Genomic DNA, 25722 nt, shown 5'->3' with positions numbered 1-25722 from the left:
TCCATACGAGGTTAGATTACTTTTTCACATCAAACGCAATTAAAACTAAAAGTAAAATAGAGAAACTTCCGTGAATCCTTTCAGATCACAACCCCCTAATTTGCACTTTAGAGTATACCAGCGAGAGAGACATCCCAACACCTTGGACTTTTGAAAAATCCTTACTTTTTGACAAAGAGTATTGCAAGCATATGAAGGATTGGATCCCAAGTTACCTAAATGATAATCTGGGGACAGCCTCAGAGGGAATGGTCTGGGATGCAATGAAAGCAGGGATACGTGGGGAGACTTTGCAATACTCCTTAAGGTTCAACAAATTGGCAAAGCAAGATATTGAGCGAATGCAAGACAATCTAAGGAAGGCAGAGGAGGGACTGGTGAGGGAGACAATGGGACTTACGCCAGGAATAAGTTGTAATATAGAGAAGCTGAAGAACCAAGTCGCAACGGAGAAAGCAAAGATTACAGGATTCTTTATCGACAAGGCTGTTAGAAAAATGTACTCCCAAAAAGTGGCAATCTATGAAGTGAGCGAACAAATAGGACACCATTTAGCTTTGCGTACCAGGCAACAGATAAACTCCAACCTAATACACAAAATTATCGCTCCTCAAGGAAATCGCTTAATAGATTCAACACAGATAACACAAGCTTTCCAGAACTTTTATCAAGATCTGTACTCAGATACTCAAAGTGGTCTAACAAGCCTTGATGAATATCTGGAAAGCGTCACCCTTGGAAAATTAGAGGCCGTAGACGCAAATGCTTTAGAAAATTCCCCAACATTAGATGAACTTTCATCCACCATTAGAAACCTTCCAAAGGGGAAATCAACGGGACTAGATGGAATCCCTTTTGAATTCTATTTGGTCTTTTATGATCAGATTAAAGATATTTTATTTAATCTTATTCTTCATATTTTTGAGGGAGGAACACCCCCTAAATCATGGGCCCGAGCAAATTTTTTTATTTTCCCTAAAAAAGGGAAACCCCCAGAACAACTTGGCTCGTACCGGCCTATTACTCTAATGAATTCAGATTCAAAAATGTATTCTAAAATACTGTCAAATAAACTCGCACCAATTATACACAAAGTGGCTACACCGTGTCAACACGGATTTATCCCCGGTAGATCAACCGTTGAGCATATTCAACGCGTTATAGCCATTTTTGACTCAGTGGAGGTGTCAGGAGACCCTATGGCATTAATTTTGCTTGACGCTGAGAAAGCCTTTGATAGGGTCTCCTGGCCTTTCCTCTGGGCCACTATGGCAAAGCTAGGTATACACGAAGGTTTTATTCAAGCTACCCAAAAATTGTATAGGAACCCCAGGGCTTCAGTTATGGTAAACGGTAACCTAACTAAAGAAATAAACATTTCGCGGGGAACCAGACAAGGTTGCCCATGCTCCCCGCTGCTTTTTGCCATGTACATTGATCCTTTTATCCGTAGGCTAGAATGGAATGGAAGAATTCAACCCATAATCTCTCAAAATGTTGTCACAAAAACTTTGGCGTATGCAGATGACATAGCAATTGTGACAAATGAACCAAAAATTGCCATGAGAACTATCGAAGAAGAGGTGGGCCTGTTTGGTTTAGTATCCGGGTATGCCCTAAACCATGGGAAAACGCAGATTGTCCTAAACAAAAAATGAACATTGGGGGATCCCAGAGTTACGAATCAAGCAACTTACCTGGGAATTAATATCTCCGCAGAATTAGACAAACTGGTGGATATAAATCTGAAACCCCTGATTCCAACTATGCAAAAGGAGCTGCATCGATTAGATAACCTACATCTTTCTCTTATTGGAAGATCTAATGTAATTAAAATGATTTTTTCCCTAAAATCTTATATTTGTTTAGGACAATCTGCTTGGAGTTCTCATCAGCCTGGCTTAAAACTCTGGAACAAATCTTTTTAAATTTGTTTGGGCCTATTCACAACCAAGGCGGGCAGCAAAATTTCTCACTCTACCTAAGGACAGAGGAGGACTGTCCCTCCCAAACCTGAAAGACTATTATTGGGCAACTGAACTATTATATAGCAGCGAACTGCTACAAAACACTTGGGAACCCGAGGAAACACAGCACCGCATGCCTTCTATCTTTCAACTACTCATTGGGGATGAAAATAGAGGATATTTTTGGAAGCATCAATCCGATAACTACCACAAGAAAGAAACGTTTAAAACCCTCCTTAACAGCTTTAAAGTTTGGAAAATGGTTAAAAAACTAATTGGTCTAGGAAGATGGTCCTTCTACTACACTCCCTTAGGTAACAATCCAAACCTCCCGGAAATCTTTAGGGATAACTATATAAATTTATATTCAAAATTGGGTGTCTTAGCTCTCCTGCTGGATTCCTGACCTTCGAAGCGGTAAAAAATTAATTTGGGTTAGCCTGGCAAGATTTTTTTAAATATTTGCAAATGAGAGATTTTCTGATACATAAAACGGGGGGACAGGGGGGCCTAGGAAGCAATGAACTAATAGAGACTTTGATTCACAAAAAGGGGGGAAAGAAAGACAAGATTGGAGGGATCTATGCACAAATAATAGATTATCTTCCAGATGATATGACAAAAACATCATTGATATGGCAAGAGACACTGGGGATTACAGATGCTCAATTCAACTACACTTTTTCTTTATCACACACAATTCTCATGTCCACTAAACTGCAAGCACAATTTTATAAAACGTGTTTTGGATTATATTACACACCGGATAGAATGGCTAAATGGACGAATGGAGCTAGCACACACTGTCCCAGATGTGGCATGCATTGTGCTGACGACGTCCATATCTTCTCGACCTGCATAGGTTTAAGTTTCCTTAAAAAGGAAGTTGAGAAATTCTTAACTACAATGGTAGAAAGCCCGGTATCCCTCACTAGTGATATAATCTTACTAGGAGCCGTTGACCCCAATAAAACCCAGGTGGGCCACAAACTTATATTTATAGCAATGGCAGCATTCAGACTATGTATTGCCTCAGCATGGCTAGACTCCGACGCCCCCTCCTACAACCAATGGCTTGCTAGATTTCTGGCCATCTCAAATATTGAGACCTCTATATATAGACGGAAGGGTAGGAGGTGCAGGAAACATGGTTTTAAGATTTGGTCTCCCTTCTTAGAATGATGCCAACTGCAAAATTAGATAAAGAAAGGGGAGAAAAAAAAATATTTAAAGAGTAACAGGAAGAGGGAAAATCTGTAACATGGATATACATGTTTTATTTGTTTACTGTTTTTGTAAATAGCAACTTTATTTTTTTTATTTTTTATTCCTTTTTTTTTCTTGGAAGAAATGTATTCTCTTTTTTTGTACTGTCTGATCAGGGGGAGGGGGGCGGGGGTAGGAGGTGGGTAACATTGGCTGTAAAACGATGAATAAAGATGAAGAAAAATGAAAATTGGGAACACCCCAACCTCCTCTTTCTCTAGGTAACATACACCTTTTAAATGCCCTCCGCGCACGATGATAACCCCATTAAATCTAGAGCACATTCTCTCAATACGAGAGAAAAAAGAAGCGGGTATAAGAAAAGGAATAGCACGAAATAAATACAAAAATTTAGGAAAAATAAGCATTTTTAAAACATTACTCCAACCAAAAAGTGACAAATGTAGGTTGTTAATCCTTTCTAGTGTTTTATTAGAAGAGGCAATAATAGGGTCCAGATTTATAGAAATAATATCCTCAACTTTAGGTGTAATCTTAATACCTAAATAGGTTGCCTCGGTTTAGAAGTTAATGTCCTCTGGGCGGCCGGCCTCCGAGTGGATCAATTGTATCTTCGCGATATTTAGTTTATAACCAGAAAACCGCCCAAATACCTCAGCGGCCTCTATAATCCTAGGTAAAGCATTAGTGATGTCCGATGTAACCACAGCAATGTCATCTGCGTATGCAAATACTTTAAATACCCCATTGTTTATCTGCACAGGTTTGATTGCCATATTATTCTCCAGAGTAGCTATAAAGGGATCGATATATAAAGCGAATAGCAAGAGGGAACAAGGACAGCCTTGTCTCGTCCCCCTTGCTATCGACACATTCCCTGACACCTCACCCGAGACCCATATAACAGCAGATGGATGAGAGTACAATGTCTGTATGGCCGTGATGAATTCCATCGGAAACCCCTTCCATGCCAAGACTGACCACATAAACCTCCACGAGACCATGTCTTGTGTTTGTATTGTCAACGCTCCGTCCATCATCACCTTTGGTTTTTCTTTGTTCGCCCTAAGTTGGCAGGGTATGCTCAGACGTGAGTCCCTTGCTCACTTTGCCACTGGAGTCAAGCAAGCCCGGCTGAAGACGGCTGTAATGCCAGAAACCGGTCCTGGGAAGCTTGATTCCGGTCCAGGGAAGACATGGCTTGGCAGTTCGGGCTGGACTGTTCCCATGAGGCACAGGGTCAGACTGATTTGCATATGGCCATGTCTGAACTGGGGTGGCGGAGTGAGCTAAAGAACGGTGATGGATTAAACCCAGATCAGTTGACTGGGGGTGAGTGTTTGTATTGTCAACGCTCCGTCCATCATCACCTTTGGTTTTTCTTTGTTCACCCTAAGTTGGCAGGGTATGCTCAGACGTGAGTCACTTGCTCACTTTGTCACTGGAGTCAAGCAAGCCCGGCTGAAGACGGCTGTAATGCCAGAAACCAGTCCTGGGAAGCTTGATTCCGGTCCAGGGAAGACATGGCTTGGCAGTTCGGGCTGGACTGTTCCCATGAGGCACAGGGTCAGACTGATTTGCATATGGCCATGTCTGAACTGGGGTGGCGGAGTGAGCTAAAGAACGGTGATGGATCAAACCCAGATCAGTTGACTGGGGCTGAGTGTTTGTATTGTCAACGCTCCGCCCATCATCACCTTTGGTTTTTCTTTGTTCGCCCTAAGTTGGCAGGGTATGCTCAGACGTGAGTCCCTTGCTCACTTTGCCACTGGAGTCAAGCAAGCCCGGCGGGGAACATCCTTTTCGACGCGGATGTTACACCGCAATACTTTTAGAGCGCGTCCTTTACAACGCAAGTCGTAACCACGACTTGCGCTGGAGGGCGCTAGAGGATAAAGAATAGTAAATTTACTATTCCAACACCTTCCCTAGTATACACGGGGACTGGTGTTAGAATAGTAAATTATATTATTTACTATCCGCGCCCCCAACGCAAGTCGTGGTTACGACTTGCGTTGTAAAAGACGCGTTCTAAAAGCACGCGTTGTGACGGTACGCGTCGTACCGTCATACATCCAAGCCCGGCTGAAGACGGCTGTAATGCCAGAAACCGGTCCTGGGAAGCTTGATTCCAGTCCAGGGAAGACATGGCTTGGCAGTTCGGGCTGGACTGTTCCCATGAGGCACAGGGTCAGACTGATTTGCATATGGCCATGTCTGAACTGTGGTGGCGGAGTGAGCTAAAGAACGGTGATGGATTAAACCCAGATCAGTTGACTGGGGGTGAGTGTTTGTATTGTCAACGCTCCGTCCATCATCACCTTTTGTTTTTCGTCATTCACCTATTGGCAATAAGCTTCGAGTATATCTTGCTGTCTGAATTGAGTAATGATCCTATTGGACCCCATTTCGGTGTCTTTTTTCCCTTTTTTTTAAAAAACCACAATCGTTGCTTTGGACCAGGACTCTGGTGCATTACCAGGAAAAGCTTGTTGGCAAACTTCTAATAGTTCATTTTTCAATGTATTCCTAAACGTCCGATAGAATTCGAGTGGAATACAGTCAGGGCCCATAGCCTTGCCCTGAGCTAGACATAATAATGCCAATTCCACTTCACTCCAAACTAGGGGAGCAGATAATATCGTTTTTTGTATGTCCGACAAGACTTCTGGAGTCAAATCTTTTAAATATTCTCTCTCGTCCGCGCCACCCAATTCAGACCCCGAGTTTCTGTATAACGATTGGTAAAATCCTTGAAAAGCTGCAAGGACACCCTCCTTAGTTTCTTGCAGGACTCCTTGTAGATCCATAATTTTGGGAATATCATTATAGACTGATTTGTCCCTTAGTCTTTTTGCCAGCATTCTACCTGATTTTTCACTAAATTCGTAAGCATCTTCTTTATGCTGTGTGTATTTTTCCGCTATCTGGTCAGCAATATTAGCGTATGCTCTAGCCCTTTTAATGGTAAGATCTCTTTGAGCATTTTGAACTAATGCCGGCTCTACTCCCGAACTGATCGTCTCAGCTAATTTCTACTCAGCTATAATAACCCGGTCAAAATCCTGTTGATGTTTGGTCCGGATCTTTCTACGTTTAAATTTTGAAAAGCTAAGGGTTTCTAAAGCTTTATTCCTAGAATGATTATTGGAGACCTATAGTTTGCAATACTATACATCTATTCAGAGTGGGCTTTGGGTCAGCCACTTGCTTATGATTGACTGTTTTTTTTGTCTATCCCAATTTCCTGATTCTGAGTCAATGACTTTCCTCCCTGTTCTTGTGTTTGTTTCATCCAGGAGGATTTCCTTTTCTGGTGATGTATCTGTCCGCAGCTGATATCAGACATTGCGTTGCAGTGTATGTGGCGGCTATTTTCCCTTCCTCTCTCTTTAAATGACATTTATTATACTATAACAGAATGCATGCAGATATGTACAGATGGATTCTGCAGATGCACATGAATGTGTGGTGGCTATGTAGGAGACAAATTGTCAAAGTAAATGAGTTTTACTGATGTAGCCTATAGACTTTTATAATGCTTGTTAATGGAATTAGTGCCACATTTTGGTGTTCCTGTTTTGGGGTTACTGCTGTCTTATTTTGGCTGACGCCTACAGGGTAGATTTCTGGCAGACTAGTAGGCTGTGAAATTCATTTTCACAGCTGATTTGCTGTTTCACCCTCTTCTGAATCAGTCCTTTAGTCCTGGCCTAAAATTAGTCTTCAAACTTGGTTATGAAATCAATGAATGAACAAAGACTGGGACCCATTTTTCACAAGGGAAGGTACCAGAAGAAGAGGAAGAAAGAATGAGAAAGAGTTAGATAGGAAAACAGTGACAAAGGAATAAAGTGGGGATGAAAAAAACCTGCAAGCCCGAGATAAAGAGACAGGACATGTAAAGTGGTGGAGGGAAAAGGCATAAGGTGCAATCAAGGCCAGTCAATCTAGGTGTTCAGCAAACTTGGCCTGATATAGTATTGGCAGCAAACTGCTTACACTTAATATATAGTGATTGCATAGCACTGAGCCATATATCAAAATGTCCCTGGAATGGATCTTTATAGGTGCCTGAGGAATAAGGAAGAGTTGGCATCATACACAAATGTAAATTACACAGCAGCAATTTTGGCTGCACCACGAAGACCCGCAAGTCAGTTGATGGGGTTAAGTATAGATTTATTGCAAATTAAAAGTCAAGCTGATATACACAAAACTCAACAATACATTGCAAAAAATACAGAATCACTACTGGCAGACCAAATCGTCTGAAAAAATAAGTCTTAGTAACATGAAGCATACAAGAAATTCAATACAGGAAATGAGAAACAGAATCTGATAGTCCGTATACAGTTTTCGAATTGTTCCTCTAAGCATGAGGAAATCTAAGTTAACTAACTAACCCTAAACAAATTAGTATTAATAGGGGAACTCTAATCAGATGTAATAAAACAGAAAGGTGTAAGCATTGTATAGACATTTGTAGTAGTTCTCCAAATCAGAGTTGTTGCATAGCCTAAAGCCACACAACGGAAATATAGCAAGGAGGTTTATACCCCTCACAGTCTAAAAGGAATCTGCCTAAAGATAAAGTGCGACCACCAATTAAAAATAAGGAATAGGGAGACGCAAAAATGTTGATTCCCTATTTTGCAGATGCATTTAAGGAATCGCAATTTGGGATTCCTTAAATGAAATGCAGGAAGCAAAATATATTTGTGACTAGGCTTTAAAGAATCGCAAATTACCACCAACTTCAAGTGGGTGGTAATATACGATTTTAAAGAAAAATGCACTTTTTTGCATTTTTCTAGGTGCCATATGGCGTACATACATGCCCTTAGGGCATGTATGTGCGCTACATGTGCACACATGTATATTTCAGGGGTTCAACAAGGTGTCCATTTGGCACCCTTGCACCCTTGAAATTGCATGCGCAATTTTCAAGTACATATTGGGTACTCGCAAATTGTGCATGCAATTCCCATTCATTCCTATGGGCCTCTTGGGAAGCCATTCCTTATTTGTGAGTCACAATTTGCGAGTCGCAAATAAGGAATGGCTAGGAATCGCAATTTGTTCTGCGAAACCTACATACATTGCATATTGCGAGTCCATAATAGCGAATCAGTAAAATTCCTGATAGATAACAGTACCACTGGGTACGTTATTCATCGGGTGCGATAAATAACACCTATTTAATGAGATTACGGGGAATAAATGCAGATTTTTGTGTTAAATGCCCTAAAATCCGCATGATGTTGTGTATACTGTATTTTGTCCTCTGTGATAGTTCTGCAGGTTTGACCTGCCAAAAGGTATAGAATGTTGGCTTATTAAACACTTCTCATAATTATTGTATGTGTTAAATAAATCCAAACTTATAATTCCATCCCGTGTGTAAACAGAGGTTTACGTATGAGATGGAATTAAAGGAGTTTGTATGCTTTAGTATGATATATGAGATCCTGCAATCCCTTTATAAAGGTTTGTCTGTAGTCTTTTTAGATGTCATCAACATTCCTTTGATCCTACCTCCAAAAAAGAATGGGACTCTATATTGTTAGCAATGTTATGGAAAGACAACCTGCTCAGGGTAGTGTCACACACACTATATTACTAAAGAACCAGACAGATGCCACATTTTGTGTTCAGAATGGTTTTTGAACCTTGGAAAACTGATAAATACCTCCTCTGTTTCATACAAGTGGTGTGTCACTGCTACTAGTATAATGTTGAGAAAGCAAAAGACACAAAATTGAAAGACACACAATTGATGGGTGGAATGCATCAAGAGATCTGGGTTAAATCCATCATTCTTTTGCTCACCATGCCACCCCAGTTTAGACCTGGCCATATGCAAATCAGTCTTGACCCTGTGTCTCATGGGAACAGTCCAGCCCGAACTGCCAAGCCAGGTTGTCCCTGGACCGGAAACAAGCATCCTATGACCGGTTTCAGGGTTTCACCCCTCATCATCCAGGATAGCTTGAGTCCAGTGGCACAGTGAGCCTGGGACCCACGTCTGGGCATAACCGGTGCACTGAGGGCAAGAAAGCAAAAGACACACAATTGATGGACGGAATGCAGAACAAATCAAAACATTCACCCCCCCGTCAAGAGATCTGGGTTAACCCCTTCGATGCTGATGACGGCCCCCAGCCATCATGCATCACGGGGCTTGTGTGCTGATGATGGCTGGGGGCCGTCATGATCCCGCCCACTTTGAAAAACGCCGCACAGACGCAGAATAGAGGCCGTGCCCAAGGGGTTAAATCCATCATTCTTTTGCTCACCATGCCACCCCAGTTTAGACCTGGCTATATGCAAATCAGTCTTGGCCCTGTGCCCCATGGGAACAATATAATGTCAGCAGAGCAGGGATAGGTTCTTAATATAACCCACAGATAACAAATAAGTGCACATTTTGCACCAAACAACAATGTATACAAATTCCGGTGGAATTACAACGTCACAACAATTGAAGACCTATATGACACAGCCTTACTTCCAGGATCCGTGAGTGGAAATTAAATACACTGAGGACAATTGTTGGCATATGGAATTTTAGTATAAACAATAAATAACAAGTGGAAGGGCCCAGCAATGACAAAGTCACAAATCTCTTTAGTGCTGCAGCTAATGCTCTCAATTAACCCTGGGCGTAGTTCACGTAGTAGCGCTACGTGTAGCTACACGAAGTGCACTTTTCACAACGCGAGCTATGCGTAGATACGCGAACTGCACAGTGCACTGTGCAAAATGCTGTTCACACTGATTGCACAGTGCCGGATGCTTGTCCGCACTGTGCAATCAGTGCAAACCGCATCTTGCACAGTGCAAGCGATCATTTTCTGCCGCTCGAGGAGATTTCTACTCGAGCGGAGCTTTCTCAACGTGGACTGGTAATTTCTCATCGTGAGTGGTCGCGAGCGTATGCGACCACTCGCAATGAGAAACCTGACCTCCCCGCGTTGAGAATCTCGCCGAAAGGTTTCTTTTCCACACTCACTATCGGCAACTTGATGTTGCTGATTGCGAATGAGGAAAAAGTCTTGTCGGGATGTCATTTTGCTCGCTCACGGTCGCCAACTTGACGTTGAGGACCGCGAGCAAGCAAAAATTACCGCTACGCGTGTTTGCACTGTGCTGCGTGCAATTCGCGTAGTGCGAAGTAGCGCAAACTTCGGAAACTATGTGAGCGTAGCGTAGTACTTTGCCCAGGGTTACTCTCAATAGCTAAAGGATATACAGCAGTTACACAGGCTTATAGATCTCTGGTAGATGCACAAAAACAGACTTGTTCTGCCTAAGGAACGAGAATTTAGCAGACATGGGAGTTGGTTAAAAGATGGAGACAGGAGGCTAATCCTGTACAATGTACCCATGGTCTTCAGAAACACAAAACTTACATTTTACACTTTATTTTTATACCCTATACATACCTCAACCCTAAATGATTAATCCAAATGCATCCAACCATTGCCACTGAATGCCCTAGATGTAACAGTTGATCCAACATATTTGATCATGCATTTCTGGCCCCAGCTGGAACTGAGGATTTTTACATCCTTTTCTGAATCATTTACTACCACTTAATTACTTCATATCTTGGTTCTCCAGTGGACCTTTTTTATTGCACTGAGGAAAGAGAGAGTTAGCATATCTTGTTCGATAAATACCAATTGCCACTGCAACTAATTTGGCTACACAATGAGGACCAGGAACCGGTAGCCAAGTTCAAGGGTGTTTATTACAAGTTAGTGATCAAACTCAAGTATATCACTATTTGGATGTATGACGTTACAACTCATACTTTTACAACGCATGCCATTACAACGAATTTTTTACAATGCAAAAACTTTTACAATGCATGTATTTACAACGCATGTTTTTACAACGCAGGTACCTTTACAACGCATACCATTACAACGTAAGTATTGGTAAGTATATATTATTTTTTTTAATTTAAAATAATTGAAAATAATATAATTTAATTTAATTTAATTTAATTTAATTTAATTTAATTTTATTTAATTTTATTTAATTGATTTCATTTAAAATTAATTTTATTTTATTTTTATCTTATACTCCTGTACCCCAAAAACCCAAAACTGACCCTGAACCCTAAAAATACCCCTGTACCCCAAAAACCCAAAACTGACCCTGAACCCTAAAAATACCCCTGTACCCCAAAAACCCAAAACTGACCCTGAACCCTAAAAATACCCCTGTACCCCAAAAACCCAAAACTCACCCTGAACCCTAAAAATAACCCTTTACCCAAAAACTCAAAACTGACCCTGAACCCTAAAAATACCCCTGTACCCCAAAAAGCCAAAAATGACCCTGAACCCTAAAAATACCCCTTTACCCAAAAACTGAAAACTAACCCTGAACCCTAAAAATACCCCTTTACCCAAAAACTGAAAACTGACCCTGAACCCTAAAAATACCCCTTTTCCCAAAAACTGAAAACTGACAATGAACCCTAAAAATACCCCTTTACCCAAAAACTGAAAACTGACCCTGAACCCTAAAAATACCCTTTACCCAAAAACTGAAAACTGACCCTGAACCCTAAAAATGCCCCTTTACCGAAAAACTGAAAACTGACCCTGAACCCTAAAAATACCCCTTTACCCAAAAACTGAAAACTGACCCTGAACCCTAAAAATACCCCTTTACCCAAAAACTGAAAACTGACCCTGAACCCTAAAAATGCCCCTTTACCCAAAAACTGAAAACTGACCCTGAACCCTAAAAATACCCCTTTACCCAAAAACTGAAAACTGACCCTGAACCCTAAAAATACCCCTTTACCCAAAAACTAAAAACTGACCCTGAACCCTAAAAATACCCCTGTACCCCAAAAACCCAAAACTGACCCTGAACCCTAAAAATACCCCTGTACCCCAAAAACCCAAAACTCACCCTGAACCCTAAAAATAACCCTTTACCCAAAAACTCAAAACTGACCCTGAACCCTAAAAATACCCCTGTACCCCAAAAAGCCAAAAATGACCCTGAACCCTAAAAATACCCCTTTACCCAAAAACTGAAAACTAACCCTGAACCCTAAAAATACCCCTTTACCCAAAAACTGAAAACTGACCCTGAACCCTAAAAATACCCCTTTTCCCAAAAACTGAAAACTGACAATGAACCCTAAAAATACCCCTTTACCCAAAAACTGAAAACTGACCCTGAACCCTAAAAATACCCTTTACCCAAAAACTGAAAACTGACCCTGAACCCTAAAAATGCCCCTTTACCGAAAAACTGAAAACTGACCCTGAACCCTAAAAATACCCCTTTACCCAAAAACTGAAAACTGACCCTGAACCCTAAAAATACCCCTTTACCCAAAAACTGAAAACTGACCCTGAACCCTAAAAATGCCCCTTTACCCAAAAACTGAAAACTGACCCTCAACCCTAAAAATACCCCTTTACCCAAAAACTGAAAACTGACCCTGAACCCTAAAAATACCCCTTTACCCAAAAACTAAAAACTGACCCTGAACCCTAAAAATACCCCTTTACCCAAAAACTAAAAACTGTCCCTCAACCCTAAAAATACCCCTTAAAAAAACCCAAACATATAAAATTTCAAATATAATTATATACTTACCAATACTTACGTTGTAATGGTATGCGTTGTAAAGGTACCTGCGTTGTAAAAACATGCGTTGTAAATACATGCGTTGTAATGGTTTTTGCGTTGTAAAAGTTTCGTTGTAATGGTAGTGCGTTGTAAAAGTTGCGTTGTAATGGTTGTTTCCCCACTATTTTGACCAGACTATATAAGTATATTATAGAAACATTTATTTATTTATTTAGAAATTTTATATAGCTCTAGCTGGACCCGGGGGTATCAGAGCGCTTCACAGCATATACAATAATGAGCACACATATGATACAGGGGAGTGGTAGAACCCTGAGGGTTCAAGCAGGGAAGGGAACAATCGTGTGGGCGAAGGGGCAGGGGAGAAGAGGGTGCAAGCCAAATCTGATGATCATCCGAGTGTAGTAGATAATCAAACCGCATATGCAGAAAAAATAAGAAAAAGAAATCAGGGAGGCCGAGCCTCCTGAAGAAATCTAGGTGGACAAAAATCAAACATGTAAGGAGTTCTGTAGCCACAATACAAAACCTCAACATAAGTACCCAATGCTCTGAATACAATCTAAATCTAGCCATTGGCAATATAAATCTTTCAGGCACAGATTGAGGCACATAAATGCTCAAAGCTCCGAAATAGGTAACTCCGTAGAAAACAATAGGTAAACCTGTAAACGGTTGCCACATGGATAATATATCATTTACAGCCTCTTGGAACGAGAACCATTAGCTAAGTGAAACAGTTGGGATGACTCCTTCTTTTATGCCACACAAAATAAGAACTATTTGTGTTTTAGTTCCCGTGCACAACAAAACATTTCACCAGAATGGGCTAAAAACTGAATAGAATTCTTCGTTAACTCTGAAGATTATAAAGATTCTGTGAGCATACCTTCTAACAAGTGGCAAGGATCTCTTACAGGAAAGCACTTCAGCTCAGGTATCGATTTTGACAGGTCATCAAACAACTTTTTCATATAGGTAGCTTAACCACTGCAAATGAAAACAATATCACTCCAATCTTAATTGAACTTGAAAAGAACTTTTGTGCAGCAGCATTCCAAATGACACTGTGTTCCGCGTTTTCCAAAAGTATGATGTCATGTTTTCTCCACTATTCCAGATGCTTGGTGATAGCAATCTTTTCACATATACTTGTCACTTGACCTTGCATTAAATGTTTAAAGCCTGAGGTGTTGGCAAGTCACCTACTATCAATATTGACTCACTAGAAATTGGGGGCTGATGTATCAAGGGTTTTTACCCATATTCTGTGGGTAGTTGTGATGGCACATATTGGGAAAGATTCCTATGAAAATAGCCATTTTACCTTTCAGGGAAAGAATCAAACTCAGCCAAAATATCAAATATGATTTTGATATTTCCTGATTCTATAAGGTTTATAAAATAATTAGGCAAGACCTAAAACATGCTTCTAAATGCTGTATCTTTAGACCAAAGACCAAAAAACTGAAAAAAGCAAAAGGAAGAAAAAACAAAATATTAGTGACATCCCTAAACAACAAAACTCAAGCAGAATAATGTTAGCCCAGTCTTTCTTGCTGCTATCTTGTATAACAAAGTTGCATTGTATTGGCCCCTTCAGGAAGAAAAAAAACACTTTCACTCTCCTTTTCCTTTCTTTGAATGACATTTATTTTGTGGTTGTGCAGGTGTTTTTTCAGTGTTTCTATGTTTACACTGCTGAGGGCTATTCTCCTTTTGGTTGAGTTTTATCAGTCATTATAGATTTAAACCTAAAATCGGACTGCCTAGGTATAAGGTAAAAGACTACGGGTAGTATTCGCAATAGCATTGCGGAAACTCACTTAAGAGACTTCAACAGGTCAGAAATAAGTTTTGGTCTAAAGCACACTTAAGGAAAGTAATGGAGAAGCGTGGCTCAGTGGTTAGAGGCGGCAGACCCGGAAGCTGAGATCGGCTGTGGACCAGGGTTCGATTCCCTGCCTCGGCGGGTCTCGGGCTCAAAAATTCCACGGACTCGACAATTCTCGCTCCGGTGCCTACTCAACTCACGGGGTCACACTCTGCGACTCTGGGCAATAGCTTGCTTAATCTCCACTATGACCCCTCGCGGTGGGATGCCTGGCTTTCACCTTGTGGCTACCCTGCTGGGGTATCTCACAGGGGAATACCAGGACGGGTTCCCTAAGCAAGCGCTTAGATACCGGGTCGGTGATTTGCGCTATATAAATACATGTACATTTACACATACATTTACATAATGGGACTTTGGAAAAGTCTCTAAAAGTCCAATCAAAGGGCAATGGGGGGTTGAGGTAATGGTTCAGATCATAGTCTAAAGAAGGTTCTCAATAGAATCTACAGAAAGGGGTTAAGCAATAGAAATTCAGCATGCAAGAATGTCACCTGCGTTCAGGTTAACAATAAGTTATAATCAATAGAGTCCATCGGAAACTCCCCTTTTGTTGCATCATCAATAGAAGTCCATTGCATTCGCTTCAATGTCTGTATGGATTCACATGGTACACTTCTCTGCAACAGTAGAGAAAAAATCTCACACGACATGGGAACACCATCTTGATCACATGCTCAGGGTTAAATACAACAGTCCACTGTCTGTCTACATGTTTCTCATGTTCTTGAGACTAAAATCTGTTCTCAGACATGTATCTATTTCTGTTACAAGAAAAATTTCTATTTAGCTAGCAAAGCATGTGAATACCTGCAAAGAAAGCAAGTCAACAGAAATATAAAAGGGCAGTAGGTTCTCATGGGACAAAGATGTGGGCCTTTTGAGTAAAACTGCTAACTTAAGACTTTAAATCAACAATGCACATTAAATATACATGTGCAGATTTAAACATATATGTATATAATATTACTTTTAGTCCATGTTGCATAAATCACACAGCAATGAAATTTGGCAATAGCAAGTATACCTAGGAACTATATTGAAAAGTACATGTAAACGTTATCATTTAACCTATGCTAATATCCTACATGCATAAGGAGCCTTTAAAGCTAGGGGCAACATTTCTAGCTGTTCAAAAGACAATATTTCATATATGAATTAATGGTGTTCAATACACCAGCAATTATGGAAAGCGGATGGTTTAAAGCACACTATACATTGCAAATGGTTTTATCTTTCTATATAGCAAGCATCATAACTATAAATCCTTTTAGTTGCAATGAAACATATAAAATGTTACTATTATATGTCAGTCACTTTATTTATCCACATTAGATAATTGTTTACTAAATCGATTCATTAAGAGCATCTCTTGTTTAGTGTAGGCAGGTTCTAAGTTAAGCATCATATATATTTCTTTCGGCATAAGGAAAACATTCTTTGTGAAAACTGTAAATTCTATAGCAAAGACTTTCTACATCAGCAGGGTTAGGTGCAACATGTTTAAGAATTCTTATGACACGTAAGGTTCAGGTGCAAAGTGCACGTTCGTTTTGTGTGCCAGGTATCAGTCATATTTAGGTTTTAGTGACTTGTCAAGAGTGGGCGACTTGCGCTGCACCAGAGTGAAGACTCAGACTTGCATAATATGATGTGGACATGCACAATAATAGCAGTATATTGAGAACAGTCTGTGAAAATTCTGGAAGATCCACTAAACAGGAGAGAGCTTACACCTAAGGCATGCTGTGCCCAACAAAAAGAAACATGAGAATAAATTATTAGCAATGTCCCTAGAGATAGCCAAAAAATGCAACAGCCATGCACGGATGTCAGAAAAGCCCTCACAGTAATTAAGTGGGTGCAGATAGGGAACTATTGGGTGGATTAAGAGGGTGTAGTTCTCAGAACCAAACAATCCAACGGGAAACAACCAAAAGTCAACATTTTGGCTTTGGAGGATAATGTCTTTTATCCAGAGGGCAAATGACGAGAGCCCCTCTGAAGCTACCAGTTGGGAATAAGACAGGGGCTACATGGAGGGAGAAGTAGGCAAGCATATTGTTTAACACAATTAAATACATATGGCTCAAACATCCAACAGAGCATGACCACCAACAAAGACCCAGCAAAACATGCAGCTTAGGGCCACTTAAATAATCACCTGATCTGTAAATATACAACACAGGAAAGCAGCAATCAGAGCAACCTAACAAGAGAGTAAAGGGCAACCTTCGCAACAGACTGGACCCTAAGTAATAGAATGGAGATTAACTCATATTCTTATTCTAACTGCTTTTTACTGTTTGTCGAAGCAATGCTGCAAATCAATTAGAAACTATGCAACTTGCAATAAATAAATATCTCAATAACAACTTTTATATGAAGTATTATCTGTATCATTCTTCGCACAATATGCCTGCAGTTTCAGGGCATGCGGTTCATAAAGCTTTTTTAAGCAAGAGTGTTTGAGACAAGCTCACAGCTGACTGGCACAGGTTACTAATAAAGGACAAGCATTTGCAATGCAATAGGTCTCGCATTAGGAAAGTTTGAGCTATTGGTATTGTAAATGACAATTTTTTTCTTTATGTGTTGGTTTTGAAAATAGCGAAATGAATAGCTTTTTCATTTACAATGCCAATAGTTTTAACTTTTGCAAATGTGACACCTATAGCATTTGTAATGCAATATGTGTTGTATTTAAGTGATAGAGGCCCGAGTCATCCAGGCCTTTTCTGAGCCCAGATTTTCAGGAGCAAAATCAAATTGTAATTATATTTTCTAAGAAAAAAAGTCTTGTTAGTTTGCTTGTCGAAGACGGCTCTTCTCTGTTACTAAGAAAACGCTTTTTATTATGCATTTGACTTTCCCATGCTTCAAGTGGGGGTGCCAATGTTGAAACTGAAAGTTGATCCAGGTGGCACTGCATTTGGACTAAATTATTAGACATATTTTCCTTGTTAGTAACAGGATTCGCACTCCAGCCTTGCGGTCTGAAACAGTTTTGTTTTTATTGTTATTAAATGAGACAACATAAACGTGCTTGTCCCCTGGGTCCTTGTTAATAATCCCAAAGTTAGCTGGTGTGATCACTGGTGCCGCTGTGGCTGGGCAGGTAGCAGCCACTGTCTTTTTGTTCCACTTCGGTGTCACTCATAGTCGTTGAAATGTCACTTTATAATTACACTGCAATTATGAAAGTGTCACACACAGCAATCTGAAATATTGACAGCTATAAGGGAGTTATTGCTGGCAGGGTAGTACTGACATTACGGGGTCACCACTTCCCATGAACTCAAATGTTTAGGAAGTTCTGCCCGTGTTTCCTAGTCGAGCAAGAAGAGATAATGTTGCCAAAGGAGGGTGGGTTAATCACAGAGCGCTACAGAAGGACCACGCTCCACCATCACCAGCAACAGGCTCCCCGCAGAAGCTGGAACAAGATCACTGCAGACCAGCTCACTACTTCCCTGAGCAAGAACCCTCCCACCCGCACAACGAACCCCAGCCAAGCGGCCACCAACCTCACGAAATGGATCAGCGACTGCGCAGACGACCTCGCCCCTCTGAAGACCCAGCCGAGCAGACCCGGCAGCAAGAAAGCCCCATGGTTTAACGACGAACTCAAGAGCTCCAAGAAGAACTGCAGAGCACTCGAGAAAACCTGGCGCAGAGACCCAACACCGGACAACATGACTGCCCTCAAGCTCGCCACCCGAAAACACCACCAGCTGATCCGCGCCACCAAGAAAACCACATTCAGGGAACGACTGGACAACAACGCACACAACAGCAAGGAACTCTTCAACATCGTGAAAGAGCTCTCCAACCCCAACGCCGGAAACAACGACATCACCCCTTCGCAAGACCTCTGCAACTCCCTCGCCTCCTACTTCCACAACAAGATCGCGGACATACACAACAGCTTCAGCACTCAACCAACGCACGCCACGACCGAACCGCCGCCCCCCACCACCACCCTCCGCGCCTGGACCCCGATCAGCACCGAAGACACCATCCGCACGATGAACTCCATCCACTCCGGATCTCCGACCGACCCCTGCCCTCACCACGTCTTCAACAAGGCCGACGCTGTCATCGCACCCCACCTGCGGGACATCATCAACACCTCCTTCGACATCGCCACCTTCCCGGAGAGCTGGAAGCACGCCGAACTCAGCGCTCTACTCAAGAAACCATCAGCAGACCCTACCGACCTCAAGAACTACCGCCTCATCTTGCTGCTCCCGTTTCCGGCCAAAGTCATCGAGAAGACCGTCAACAAGCAACTGGCCGCCTTCCTCGAGACGAACGGCTCCCTCGACCTCTCGCAGTCTGGCTTCCGGGCCAACCACAGCACCGAGACCGCCCTGATCGCAGCTACAGATGACATCCGAGCCCTGCTCGACAACGGAGAAACAGCGGCCCTCATCCTCCTGGACCTCTCCGCGGCCTTCGACACTGTCTGCCACCGCACCCTAGTACAGCGCCTCAGCAACGTCGGAATCCAGGAGAAGGCACTGGAGTGGATCACCTCCTTCCTCGCCGGAAGGACACAGAGAGTCCGCCTCCCCCCGTTCAGATCGGAGGCCACCAAAGTCATCTGCGGCGTTCCTCAAGGCTCCTCGCTCAGCCCAACTCTCTTCAACGTCTACATGAGCCCCCTCGCAGCCATCGCACGCCAGCACAACCTGAACATCATCTCCTACGCGGACGACACCCAGCTGATCCTCTCCCTCACCAACGAACCCCGCCACCGCCAGAGCCAACCTGCACGAAGGGATGACAGACGTAGCCAAATGGATGTCGAACAGCCGCCTGAAACTGAACTCGGACAAGACGGAAGTCCTCATCCTGGGATCCTCACCCTCCGCCTGGGACGACTCCTGGTGGCCCCCCGCCCTGGGCAGCGCACCCAAACCAACTGACCACGCACGCAACCTGGGCTTCATCCTGGACTCCTCCCTCTCCATGACCAGACAAGTCAACGCCGTCTCCTCGTCGTGCTTCAACATCCTGCGAATGATACGCAAGATCTTCCGATGGATCCCCACCGAGACCAGGAAGACGGTCATCCAGGCCCTCGTCACCAGCCGTCTGGACTACGGCAACTCCCTCTACGCCGGTACCACCGCCAAACTCCAGAAGAGACTTCAACGGATCCAGAACACCTCAGCACGACTCATCCTGGACATTCCCCGCCGCAGCCACATCTCCGGACACCTGAGAGACCTGCACTGGCTCCCGGTCAACAAGAGAATCACCTTCCTGCTCCTCACCCACACACACAAAGCCCTACACAACCAAGGACCAGGATACCTCAACAGCCGCCTCAACTTCTACGCTCCCACGCGCCAGCTTCGATCGACCAGCCACGCCCTCGCCGCCGTCCCCCGCATCCGAAGAGCCACCACAGGAGGAAGGGCCTTCTCCTACCTGGCCGCCAAGACTTGGAACTCCCTTCCGACCCACCTCCGCCTGACCCAGGACCACCTCGCCTTCAGGAAGCAGCTCAAGACCTGGCTGTTCGAGCAGTAGCGGTCCCCCCCCCCAGCGCCTTGAGACCCTCCGGGTGAGTAGTGCGCTATACAAATGTTCTGATTGATTGATTGATTGATTGATTGATTGATTAATAAATAATGCTTTACCACCACTTGTCGAAAACATCAGGTTGAACTTAAAAAAGACATTTTACTAGGGGAACACAATTTATATGTCAATTTAATTTAGTGTATGCTTACCATATTTAAAAGCGAAACATTTGTTCTTTAATCTCAGTAATAAACAGCAGTCTGATAAGGGCCTGTGTGGGCTCATTCTAGCTGTCTCTTGTCCTCATTCGAGACCCTCTGAGCAATAGGCCTCCAGGACCCATTTCTCCTTTTGGTTAATCAGACAAGAAGGGTTAAGTATAGGTCACCATGTGCTATTTACATTACAACACTTGCTCTCTAAGACTAACACTCCATTAAAGAAAGCATGTTGCATAAGCAGGATGTGGTGCCTCGGTAGATTAATGCATTTTCATCATGAATCTATGTTCGGCCTCAAGGTCATGCTTGAATTCCTGAGGGGTTGTCCTGCCCTTTTACCTTAAATGTGTATTGCCTACAATATGTTGCTATGTTTCTAGCCATTGCTGGATACGATTATATGAATTTGTCAGTCCCCCTCCCCCCCACTTAAATCCCTGCTCCATTCCTTGTATTTCACTTTGTTTCAAGGCCTCATGGTAGCTACACTCAAAAACGTTTCAGTTTTGTAATCTTTCTTTTTGCCTGTCGCTTCTTATACTGTGGAGGCATTAGACACGTCTCCGATAATTTGTAGCCTAAACTGAATTTGAGCATTCAGTAACCCCGCCTGAAAATTAGCTCAGCTGCCTCGATCTGCTGCAGACATAGGGCACGATGTAGGTAATTCTTATTTACCACTTCTTAAATACCGAATTTTACCGATTCTGTATTTAAGAAGTGGTAAATATGAAGGGGGGAGATGTAGGTATTTCAGAATCTGTAAATACCGAATCGTTAAGATTCGGTATTTACCGATTCTGTAAATACCGAATCGGTATTCCCATTGATTCCTATGGGCTTTGAAGCCCATAGGAATCAATGGGAAATACCGATTCTGTAATTACAGAATCGGTAAATTCCGATTTTAGCAAGGGTGCAGGGGGTGTCACTTTGACACCCTCTAACACCCCAAAGACGGGCATGTGAGCCATGTGGCAGACAGACATGCCCTAAGGGCATGTCTGTCTGTCACATGGCTAGGTGTGCATGCACACATGTGCATGCACACCTGGATTCGGTATTTTACCACCCAATTGGATTGGGTGGTAAAATACCGAATCTGAAAGGCCTGCGGCACTCAAAGATGTGCTACCTACATGTGCTTTTACAGAATCGGTATTTTTACAGAGTCTGTATTTACCGATTCGGTAATTTTACCGAATCTGTAAATACAGATTCGGTAAAATACCGATTCTGTAAAGCATGCTCCTACATTAGAAAACCCTAATACCGATCGGAAACGGCCGAAATCAGCCGTTTCCGACCGGTATTAGGGCTCCTACATCTGGCCCATGGAGGCGTTTATTTTCAGAAGATAGCCAAAGAGTGGGGGATACAGGAACTCTACGGAATATCTAAATATTATACAACGCTTGCCCTATTGTAGCAATTTGAGGTTGAAGGGTATGCCAATTCGTGTAATGTCTAGTTGTCAAAGAATGCAAGAGCTTATTCAGTGCACTTTCCGACAGGTGCGAGGTGCAGCCTAGAATATTACACAGGTGTGCTCAGTAGCCCCGGAGTCCTAATAATTACCTGTACTGCTTAACAGTCAGGACGTGCGGCGTGCCGGATGGGAAGCCTGGTAGTCGGTCTCCCAGATATGTTTCCAGAGCGCGTTGTTTGAACCTGTGTTGCTCCCGCACAGGTCCGCACTCCGTGTCTGCCATCATGACCAGCTACCTATCAGAACAGTAGAGCGAAGTCCAATGCTTCTTTAAAGCACCGTAGAACTAACAAGCACGCCTGCGCATTTCACCCTCCAGTCCCAGAGCCGTAACCTAAGCAACAAGTAAGGACGCTACAGGAGCAGCATAAGACATTAAGCCAATGCTACCGCCACGAATTGACGGAAATACAGGAAAGACAACATCTGGCGCAGCATCATGTAAAGAGAGACGTCATCTTAAAATAGTGGCAGATCAATGCTATTACACAGAAAACGTGTTCAATTAAAGACCGCTTATTCTAACGAAAATACAAAATAATGCTGCGGACTAAACAAAAGAGCTGCACGACGAGTTCATTAATTTTTTATATATTTCATTAAGTATTTACAACAGTGTATAATGCACAAATTATGTCTGGAACCAAGGGTCTATAAGTGTTTTACAACATTAACTGGTAATTCGAAGCCTTCCGGTGAATTCTACATCAAACGATCACCTTATTGTTTTGCTAAAAACACCCGTTAGGTTTAACCCAAACCACAAGCGATCTTCCTCATGGAATAAAGCACGATTGGAGTTTTATCAACACATTTATCCTCACGGGTGGAATGTCTATAGCTATTTTCTTTTTGTTTGCATTGAGATACTTAGGATATATGGGACTCGGTGAACCAAAGTGCACCAAAACGGGCTACATGCGTAATTTGACAGCTTGTATTGGACAACTTCAGATGTATATTCGCCAGAGACTGATCTGCTCGAAATTGCAGGATCTCTGCTTTTTTTGGTGTTCTCCAGTCTGTAAAACATATTCCGTAGTGTTTTTTCGAAACACCATTTAATGCATCTGTCCATCCAGTTACATTCTTCACCTGGTTAGTGGTGTGCGCTGCAGTACACCGATTTCAGCCCACATCCAGCCCATGCCAAAGTGTAAGGCACAATGATCCTCTTGCCATTCCCCCACCTGCCCTTCAGCCACGGTTTCCTGTCAGTGCACGGAGTACATAACATTCCAACCAGCTCCGCCTTACTCGTCCTGTCAGGCACTGGCTTCCTCCTGCGTTTCGCCCTGAAGTTCATTCTGCTGCAGCACCTGCAGCATGTCCCCTGCTGTCTGGTGCACGGCCTGCAGCCCGTCTCTGTCGAGCTCTTGCAGCAGCAGCAGCAGCAGGATGGCACTAACCACGTTATCCCCCTCTCTCTTCCAGGTGCCACTCCCGGTCTGCTTTGGGGACGCAAAAGAAGAGAACTTGTTCCGGGGAAGGGGCTTCATGTCCAGCTGCTCCCTGATCTTGTTGGTCTCCTCCATGCTGAAGTTGAGCAGGTCGCTCTCCGTGTCTGTGGCACCGCGGGCGTCGGATGGCAACCATTGCCCACGCTGGCAGAAGGCGGCAGCAGGAGGTCCCCTTCCTCCTTGGCCTGGGCCAGCTCATCCTCGCCCACGGCCTAGTTGTCCAGCTTCTGCAGACCGGGCAGGGTCCTCAGGACCATCATCCCGTATCGGTGGGGGTCCGGGCCGCAGCAGGGGTTCTCCGCCAGCCAAAGCACTCGCAGGCTGGGCAGCCCCTGCAGGTGACAGATCTCACGCAGGCTCTGGATGTTGTTCTTTCGCAGATAGAGCTCGGCCAGGTTCTGTTACTGGCTGAGGGGCTGCAGGCTGGCGATCTGGTTGACGCTGAGGGTGATCACCTCGATGTTGGGCATCTCTCGGCAAACTGAGATATCGCTTAACCGGCTGCCCCAGCAGTTCAGTTTCCTCACGCTCTCCAGCTCGCATGCCTTGGCCCGTGACAGCACTAGCTTACGGGTTAGCTTCATCTTTGTGCTCGTTCACTAATATCTAGACGTTATCGAGCAGCGCAGCGCTTACAACCTCTTTAAATGGCCGCCATGTTTATGGAACGCAAAAAGCAGGTTGCCATGCTAGCCCGTATTCCATTTCCGGGCAAAGTCACGGAAATGAAAACACAATGACATTTAACTCAAAAATGAAAGAAGCACTAAAAAAAGAAAAGTTCGATTTTTTTATGTGTACAGCAGTTCCAAGTATAACAGTTTTCCAAGTTAACGCCTCAAGAATTATATTAAGATCTAGGCGAGTGTTCGATATAGTTACAACAAGCATAAACGCACGTAGTTGGAGTCAAGGGAAAGCAGTTTCTACACAGATTGGTGGAGGCAGTGTTCCAAACAAGTGATGTCCAGGCGGGCGCACGCACTTCCGCACAGGCGCAGAGTGTTCTTAGCCGCTTCTCATGGCGTACAAGAGGCGATGGACGGCACTGGAGTCCCTGGCCGTCCCTTGCCGCGTCGCCCGCCGTAGCAGCACTGGAGCCCCTGGCCGCATCGCACCCGCCCGCCCATCCATCCATTGGGAGCCGGGCAGAAGGAGCCCACAAGAAAAGAGCCTGGTGAGGTGAGGTGAGGTGAGGTTGGGGGGGAGGGGGAGCGTGTTTGTGTGTGTGTGTGTGCGCGTGTGTGTATGCGACGGCGGGGATGGGTTCTCTATATGTATGGATGCTCGTGTGTGTGTGTGTCTCTGGGTATGCGCATGCGTGTTGGAGCTAATGGGCACGGCGCCGTGCGCGCCCACGAGTTGCAATCTGCGCTCGTGCATATTTCTTGTCCACATTCCCAAATACGGGCAACATTAGTTGTCTTCGCTGACAGCTTTCAATGCTTTCGCATTGAAAGCTAGGTCAGCTCGACCTAAAAAAGGGTGCTTGGAAAATGAAGCTCATTTAGGGCTCGATTATAGGTTGGACAGAGAGCTATCCCAGATGCAATATTAGCAGACCATTTGACAAGTGCCTGTTATCCTTCACCGAGAACCACCGGAGTTGAAGAACTGAGTCCGACTTCACTGGTTTAAAATGCATGCTGGGAAAATGAATTTAATCTTGAGTATGGGCTATGTGCATAAGCACCGTCATGGCTCCTACCTAGACCCATCCTTGCATGTGGTTGCATGAAATGCTACCCCTAATTTTCATCAGACTCATGTCCTCCAACCCCCAATCACAGTGACCTTCTGCTACCATTTATGACCTGCTAAAAGGAGGTAGTAAAGAGGGGCATAAAATGGCCCCTTATTAAAAAAGAAATGGGGACCCATAAGCCGATTTTTCCGAGAAAAGTCAGGTCTGCAAGTTATTTCCCATTCTCTGTAGAATAGATTGTAACTGCCACATTCAGTACAGGAACACGGGACGTAAATGTTATTTTTGGACACCAGGTATTTCTGTACCTAAATGCGCCTAACATGTAAACGAACTCAATGGGGTAGACTAAATAGTAAAATTGGGGGAAATGAGGAGTGAATAATAAGTAATAGATGCATTGATAATTGTTAAGAGGTGATCATATCAGAATCCCATGTGAGTGGAGCAGAATGGTAAGCAAATTGGGCATAATGAACAGTGAATGTGCAGCGTCACGAGGGAATGAAACAAGCTGATCATAGATTGAAGCAATGTGACAGAGAGGCCCTGTAAACATTGAATCGGAGAATTTGAATTGTGAATGGGTGACAG

At 43.5% G+C, this 25722-nt stretch overlaps 1 pseudogene; it reads right to left on the bottom strand.

Annotated features, from left to right (window-relative positions):
• Positions 1 to 23216: 23216 nt before the first annotated feature.
• LOC144783026 (cilia- and flagella-associated protein 410 pseudogene) lies at positions 23217 to 24079 on the bottom strand (annotated as a pseudogene).
• Between the last annotated feature and the right edge of the window lie 1643 nt (positions 24080 to 25722).

This window comes from Lissotriton helveticus, chromosome 9 (genome assembly GCF_964261635.1).
Source record: "Lissotriton helveticus chromosome 9, aLisHel1.1, whole genome shotgun sequence".
Taxonomy (NCBI): domain Eukaryota; kingdom Metazoa; phylum Chordata; class Amphibia; order Caudata; family Salamandridae; genus Lissotriton; species Lissotriton helveticus.
This window is presented reverse-complemented; position numbering and strand designations above follow the sequence as displayed.